This window comes from Sinocyclocheilus rhinocerous, unplaced genomic scaffold (assembly GCF_001515625.1).
Source record: "Sinocyclocheilus rhinocerous isolate Xijiao unplaced genomic scaffold, SAMN03320098_v1.1 scaffold6909, whole genome shotgun sequence".
In the NCBI taxonomy this organism is placed as follows: Eukaryota; Metazoa; Chordata; class Actinopteri; order Cypriniformes; family Cyprinidae; genus Sinocyclocheilus; species Sinocyclocheilus rhinocerous.
The window spans coordinates 17,308-25,669 of record NW_015625027.1 but is presented as its reverse complement, the minus strand read 5'-3'; positions in this window follow the sequence as shown (position 1 = coordinate 25,669).

Here is an 8,362-nt window from a genome sequence, read left to right as displayed (position 1 = left end):
TCTTTATTTACCTGAGCTTTTCTAATTTCATTTTCCAAACATACAACAGGGTCCATTGTTCCTCTTCCTTTTCTAAAACCACTTTGATATTTAGTTAATATTCCTCTCTTTTCCAATAAATATGTCAAACGGTCTGTAACCATCCTTTCCATTAATTTACATATATTCGAAGTAAGAGCTATTGGCCTATAATTAGATGGTTTAGAAGGATCTTTGCCAGGCTTTCTTATTGGAATTTAATTATTATAGCTTCTTTCCAAGCATTTGGTAATCTTCCTTCCTCCCATACTCTATTATACAAATCTAAAAATTTGCCCATAGCCCCATCTTTAAGATGTTTCAACATTATATTTGTGATCTGATCTTTTCCTGGAGACGACAGTGTATTATTTAAATTACTAATTGCTCTTTTCAGTTCATCTAGAGTAAACAGGAGGTTAACTGACTGATCTTCTATTCCCCCATTTTTTCCTAGATCTTCTAGATGTTGTCTCTTTGTTATTTCCCTCCTCCTCCTTCCTTCTTCACTCAAATTCCCTGACCCATGGATCTGTACAAATGTTTTTACCAGCATTTCTGCTTTGTCCTTGTCTGTTACCGCAATTTCCCTTTCTGCTTCTAATACTGGATATATCCACTCTCTTTTATTGCCTCCCATTCTTTTTATCATACTCCACACGTCACCCACTGGCGTTGTTCTCCCAATCTCACTACAAAAGCTTTGCCAGCTATCTCTTTTAGCTTGCCTTATAGTTCGTCTTACCACTGCTTGAGCTTTCTTGTATAATATTAAATTATTATAATTATGCGTTCTCTTTAGAAGTTTAAAAGCCTTATTTCTAGCTCTCACAGCTTTACCACACTCATCTGTCCACCATGGAACCGCTTTCCTTGTCATTTTTCCTTTACTTTTTGGGATTGTTTCCGACGCTGCTTCAATCAGTATGGCACAAATGTTATCATTTAAGTTGTTAATTTCTTGCTTTGAGTCAATTACTTCTAACCTTTCCTCACAAATTTCTTCAAATTTAGCCCAGTTTGCTTTTTCAAATACCCATCTTTCTTTTCCTTGTGCTGATGATCTCTCCATCTCTATATCCAAAGTTGTAAATATTGGATAGTGATCACTCCCAATGCTAGATTCCTCCCAAACCTCCCAATTACACTTACTAGCTAAATTATTAGAAACCAATGTCAAATCCAACACAGACTCCATCCCTGTTCGAGGATCTATCCTTGTACCCCTGCCATCATTCAAACAAACCAGCTCTCTTTCCTCTATTAAATCCTCTACCACTTGTCCGTTAGCATTTATACTTTTCCCTCCCCATAATGTATTGTGTGCATTTAAATCCCCACACCATATTACTCTACCACTATCTTGGCCATGCACTTCCTTCAACTTATCTAAAGCCAGGTTTTTACATGGATTATAATAGTTTATAATAACTATTTCCTGTCCTCTCCCCCATAACCCCACAGAAATATATTCTTGGTCTTTCCCTTTTCCCAGCACCCTATGTTGTATTCCTTGTTTAATAAATGTTGCACACCCTCCACCATTCCCTTCTTCCCTATCATGACGTACTACATTATATCCCTGTAAAACATAATCCAAACGACATTTCACCTGAACACACTGAACACAAATTACATCCGGTTTTATATAACATTCCTCAATAAAATGCTTGAACTCCTGTATCAGGGATAACATTCCTCAATAAAATGCTTGAACTCCTGACCATTTGCTATCAGGGATCTAGCATTCCACTGAAAAACCTTCATAGATATGTATTACCCATTTGTATCCTGACTTGACCTTATCTGAAGTTCATCCCTAACTTCTTCCCAGGTCAAGTCCACCAATCCAAGATGACGTATTGCTGCTATTACAACTACCTGTATTTTTTGAGTTTTTGATTCAATCCCTGCTGTACTATCAGCAATAACAGCAATAAATGTCACCAATTTTTTCTTTTCAACTATCATATAATCTTCTGAAACATTTTTAACTGTATCCACTGTATCCCCTGGCTGAACACTTTGCTTTGTATTTTGGTCTCTAACCAGTTTTGCTGCCTCAGCATAAGTTAACTTCTCCTCCACTCTCCTTTTCTGAATCACCATCTCCATCTTTAACACTTCACATCCTCTAAAGGCTGCACTGTGACCCTCACCACAATTGCAACACTTTGGTTTTACTCCCTCCTCACACTTGCCATATTCATGCTTTCCCCCACATCGCGCACATCTACATTGTTCTCTACATCTTGTAGCAACATGCCCAAATCTTTGGCAATTAAAACATCTCATTGGTCCCGGTATAAACTCTCTTACGATATAACTCATTACCCCCAACATCACTCTTTTTGGAATTTCCTCCCCTATGAATTCTATCACTACTGTTTCAGTGTCTTTCCTAATCCCTTCAACAACTATAAGCATTCACTACTTTTCCTCCCTTTAGATTACCTTTAAATTCTTCCATGCCTATGTTAAGAGGAACACCGAAAACAATCCCTTTTTGACCCCTAGCTTTACTTCTAGTTCCAACTCTGTTTGTGCTGACAACTTTAATCCCTCCTATTTCCTTTACTTTGAGAGCTTTATTTGCCTGTTCTTCATTATTACATCCAACTAGCAAATTTTCATCAGAGAGTACTTTAGCAAACCCAACATTTCCTATTTCCCCATTTATGATCTTTGTCAGTTTAACGGATTAATTTTGCTTACCCCTAACTGCTCCCCAAATCTCACAATGCACTTAATGCTATCCCCACTCTTTTCGTCAGATTCATCAACATCACTCCTTTTCTTCCGTTTTTCTCCTCGACTATTTCTAACTTCACTCCACCGGTTCCCTAAATTTCCACCATTCTCCTCTTCACTTCCTACATCCATACTTCCTTCACTATCCCCCCACTCAAACCTCTCTGATCCATTCGCGGAGCAGTTGTGCCTTGCCGCCGATCCTTTCCGTCCACCCGCTGAGGTTTCCGCCATCTTCCGCTCGTCCCCGTGTTTGCACCGTTTTGACATCTCGCGTGGTTCTGTGTGATTTGGACAACTTCAAGTTACGCCCCCTTCAAGTTACTTCCACGCCCCTCTCTTGCAGACCGCAGACAGACACTCTTGAACTTTACAGCAGAAAAAAAACATGTTTACAGCCTGGTTCAAAAAATTATTTTGGTCTACATAGCTAATTTTGCCCTTCATGACAACTGTGAGGGGGGTGAATTTTTTTATAACTCATCCGTTTAAATTATATTAAGCCTTAAAGTTCTGCATAATTAAGGGCGTGGCCACTTGAGTGACTGGTGGATTGCCGCTGCTGTCACCACTGTTGAGCTAGGTGGGCGTGGTTTCAGCAACCTGCTCCCGCCTCGTTGCCCATTTTCGATTATCCGGGAGTGACGCGCGGTGACGCGCTGCCAAGATGGCGATGGCCCGCTCCGCCCACTTTGGGCTTCAAAAACGCTCTTCGGAACTCTACGCGTGACGTCACTGACACTACGTCCATGTTTTTATACAGTCCATGGTGTGTAGTAGTGATGCGCGGATGAGCTAAAACGTCACCCGAATCCGCAGATTCAAATAAATTATCCACTCGCCAACCGCCCGCACCTGTATTTTTGTCTGATTTAGATAACCGCACCCGACCCGCACCCGATCTTCACATTAGGGTTCGTACGGTCATGAAAAACCTGGAAAAGTCATTGAACAGCAATTTCCAGGCCTAGAAAGTTTTGTAAAAATAAATAAACAAATTTTTTTTTTGAAAAGTCATGAAAATCTATTTCACAAGTCTCTGTATAATAGAATTATGTTTAATCAGATCCTGAATTTCGTTGCGGGATTGCGCATACATTGCCTTACTCATTCCCGCAGCTTTCGACTTTAAAGGGGTCATATGATGCGATTTCATTTTTTCCTCTCTCTTTAGAGTGTTACAAGCTCTTGGTGCATAAAGAAGATCTGTAAAGTTGCAAAGACTAAAGTCTCAAATCCAAAGAGATATTCTTTATAAAAGTTAAGAGTGCCAGCAAAGAGTGCTGCATTTATAATCTCTAAAAGCCATTTCAGTTCATCGCAATCTCACAAATCTCTGTTATAACACAATAAATATATGCATAATTAATCTTTCATAATGTCTACAATTCGTGTGTTATAATGAGAGGATTCGTGAGCATGCAAATTTCAGCACTGCATTGCTCAACGCAGCGAACACGTGTTATAGCCTAATAGAAACTCTGCATAAGCTTGCACCTGTTAAAGGGATAGTTCACCCAAAAATGAACATTTGATGTTCATCTGCTTACCCCCACGCATCCAAGATGTACGTGATTTTGTTTCTTCCGTAGAACACAAACAAAGATTTTTATCTCAAACCGTTGCAAAGTGCAAAGTGCAGTATCTACAAACTAAATCAGATATAAAACTAGTTCATCCAGCTTTCTTGTTGTGTTTCTTACTCGGTGTCACGGAAACACCTGCCTCACCAGCCGAATCAGCCTCCTACACCCGCTCACAATCACCTGATTACTAATCACGGACACCTGCACCCACTTACCACACCAGTCAAATACACACTCACCTCAGTCACTCGTCGGCTGGTCTCAAGGTTACAAGCATCTCTGTACGGGTTCCTTGCCTCCCTATCTGCCTGTCAAGCCTCGGATTCCTCAGTTCTCGGCCGAAGGGCCAAAGTGCTGACCCCAGATGAGACTGTGTTCTCTGCTTCCATTAATTCCTAAGTTTGATTACTTTATGTTGGAAGCTGCTCCTCAGTTCCTTTTAATAAACTCCCCGACTTACTTTAACCTGTCTGTTTGCCTCTTTGTCCCGGATGTGACACTAGGCCTGCATGTTGATTGTTTTTATTACTTTAATAGTTTTATTGATGTTTGCATGTTGTGAATGTTAAAATTACTCCGTAGTTAAGCCTCAAGATCATCTTATCGCAATGCTCCTTTCACCACAGTGTTTTGCTCATTTTATTTAAAAAGTAATTGCAGACCAAGTAGTTAAAACCGTAGTTAAACATTCACACATTTTAAACTTTTCCTAACAATATAACTAGGGATGCCATGAAGGAAAATAAGGGATAATTGTGATTCTTTATAGGAAAATAAGGAATGCTCAAAATATTTGTACTGTACCATTTCCATGTCTGCAGTTAAGTATATAAAAGGTGTATAAAAGTTTCTCAGAAAAAAATCTAATTTGTTTGCTTACCGTATTTATGTACAATTATTCTAAAGGGAATTTTAATGTCATACAAAAAATGTCACAAACCACTGGCCTGTGAAATAGTGAAAAGTCATCCCTCAGGTAGATTGCATGTTTTCTTGCCTAGCTGGATGTTGTCCTCCTGATAATCACGTTGTTTGCATTCATCCAAATTGATTTGCCAGAATCAAAACGCGGACGGCGAAGGGAGTTGCAGCCAGTGCGAGTCCCGCTCACGGCGAACCGGGAGCGACCAGGCAACAGAGGATTCGGCTTGGTCATAAAGCCTTCCTCGAATGTGTTAACAAATGAAAAGGTGATTTGTGCAAAAAGAATGATTACTTATCAATTAATAGTTTGTTATTACCATGGTCAGGCAGCCATATCACCCTGCAGCCCAATACTGGTTGCCCACTGAAGCTAAGCAGGGTTGAGTCTGGTCAGTACCTGGATGGGAGACCTCCTGGGAAAACTAGGTTGCTGCTGGAAGAGGTGTTAGTGAGGCCAGCAGGGGGTGCTCACCCTGTGGTCTGTGTGGGTCCTAATGCCCCAGTGTAGTGATGGGGACACTATACTGACAAAAAGCACCGTCCTTCGGATGAGACGTTAAACCGAGGTCCTGACTCTCTGTGGTCATTAAAAATCCCAGGATGTCTTTCGAAAAGAGTAGAGGTGTGACCTCGGCATCCTGGCCAAACTCGCCCATTGGCCTCTGACCATCATGGCCTCCTAAACATGCCCATATCTGCTGATTGGCTTCATCACTCTGTCTCCTCTCCACCAATGAGCTGGTGTGTGGTGGGCGTTCTGGCGCAATATGGCTGCCGTCGCATCATCCAGGTGGATGCTGCACACTGGTGGTGGATGAGGAGATACCCCCTGACAATGTAAAGCGCTTTGAGTGCCCAGAAAAGCGCTATAAAAATGTAATTAATTATTATTATTATATGGCGTATGCCTGCGAATAGGGGACAAACTGCGTTCCGTATAACTTTAATACAGAACAGTTGATGAATTATATAACTTTACCGGAGCTAGCAGCTAACTTTTGAAGGAATAACCCCTGTTACTACAATTGGATTAGCTGCCTGAAACGTTGAGAGATGTCCGAATCAACAAACATCAACGCGATTATAAATCAGATTATCATTACGTTGTCAGAGTGAATATGAAGCAATGCAGGTAACGTTAGGCTGTTTAATTTGCTAGCGGCTGGCTAGTTAACGTTAACTGATCGTAAAGCTGTCATGTGCCTTGCTAGGAGGTAATATTTTGCTATCTTTTTTACCTGTCTTTCGATATTTGCGTTTTAACGCGAGTTCAACCATCATTTAGCCGTGGAATACCAAGGCAGACCGTGCAGTATCTGCGGTGTCAAATGGGAAAACAAAGCCAGAACGCAGTAACTTTACTAAAATTGACGCTCTCGTTTCTCTGAAATGGGACAAAATTTAACTAGGAGACTTTGTCAAGACAGAACAGATGTCACAAAGCCCATTTTAGGACTTAACTCAATTTTGACCAGATGTGTAGTTACAGCACTTTGCCTTTGGACGGCAGCGTAGCTTGAATCTGTAGGTTGAAGATTCAGCTATTACTGCCGAGACGAAGGCAGGGGCGGAGCCTACCCCCAAAAGATATTAAGGAAATTATATACCCACCTGTTCAGTGTTTCTTAGAGGATCCTAGAATATAAAAACAAAAGAAAAGAATATTTAATTTAGTCATAGTTAAAGCAAGTTCAATAAGCGTAAATTTGTACCAGATTAATAACTTAAGTATAGGTGCTTTATAGAGTAGAGGAGAGGGACCATGATAAGCCACAGAAGAGAGAAGCCATTAAAGGCCAAACAGAGACAAAGGCCTCGATAGGCCACACAGAGACAAGGCCACAATGGCCGCAGACACAACAGCCTCGATAGGTCACACAGAGACAAGGCCTCGATAGGCCACACAGAGACAAGGCCTCGATAGGCCACACAGAGACAAGGCCACAATGGCCGCAGACACAACAGCCTCGATAGGCCACACAGAGACGAGGCCTCGATAGGCCACACAGAGACGAGGCCTCGATAGGCCACAGAGAGAAAATATAATGAGACACCACCACCAGTGTTTGCTAAAATTTACCTTAAACATACAGCATCAAATTTTATGAAAGGCGGCATAAATATAAAATATTAATAAACACGACTGTAAGAGCTATCTTATAACAGGCCACGTTATGCCAGAGTAATGTGAAGGGCCACAATGGTCCGTGTAATATGGAAGCCACAATAGGCCAAGTAAGACCGAAGCCAATATGTATTAGGAAACAGATGAAACCACCACCGAAAGATGCAAAGTTAAACATGCCTTGATTATAGCTTAATTATGCCTGCTAAGCATTGAGCCATATCTTAGAATCGAATGGGAGAGTGACCATGTGTGCATCAGCTAGATGAGACTGTATTCGTGATAGCACGAGTCCAAAAGAAATACCTGTGTAAAGATGAGGTGACAGCCACAGTTCTCTGCATCTGCAGTCATGGATTCTAAACGACTGCATTGTGTTGGAGTAACCAAGGTTAGTAAAGTGATAGAATGAGTAGTTAGGTTTTAACAGAAATCATAAATATTGGAACAGCAATAGATAAAACTATTCTCAGGCTTGACTCCCATGAAAGCTTGATAGATATGGAATTATGTTTGTGTCTTTATTATTCAATCAAACATTCTGTGTTTGAGAGTAAAACTAATTATTTTGTAATAAAAAAAATAAAAGATTGCAAAAAAAAAAGTCTTAAGGCTCAAAAAATAAAGAAATTGAAAACCAAATTATTTGCAGTGCGTATAAATCGTTGAAAATCTTTATTTTTCTTTGTGCACTTGAAACACTTTTCATCGTGAAACCACAAATGTGGCTCTCTTTTTATGGGCTTACATTTCTGCCACAATTCTGCGCGCGAAAGATCATATTTTGAGCGCACAAAAGTGCGTTTTGCACGCGCGCGAACTGAGTTTTGTGGAGAAAAAGTTTGTCTCGCAAAGAAGAAAGTATTTCGAGCGCACGACAATCAATTTTGCATTTAAAATAAGTTTTTGGATGTGTGCAGACCTTCTCTTTTGCACGTGCAACGTTTCACTAGCTTGC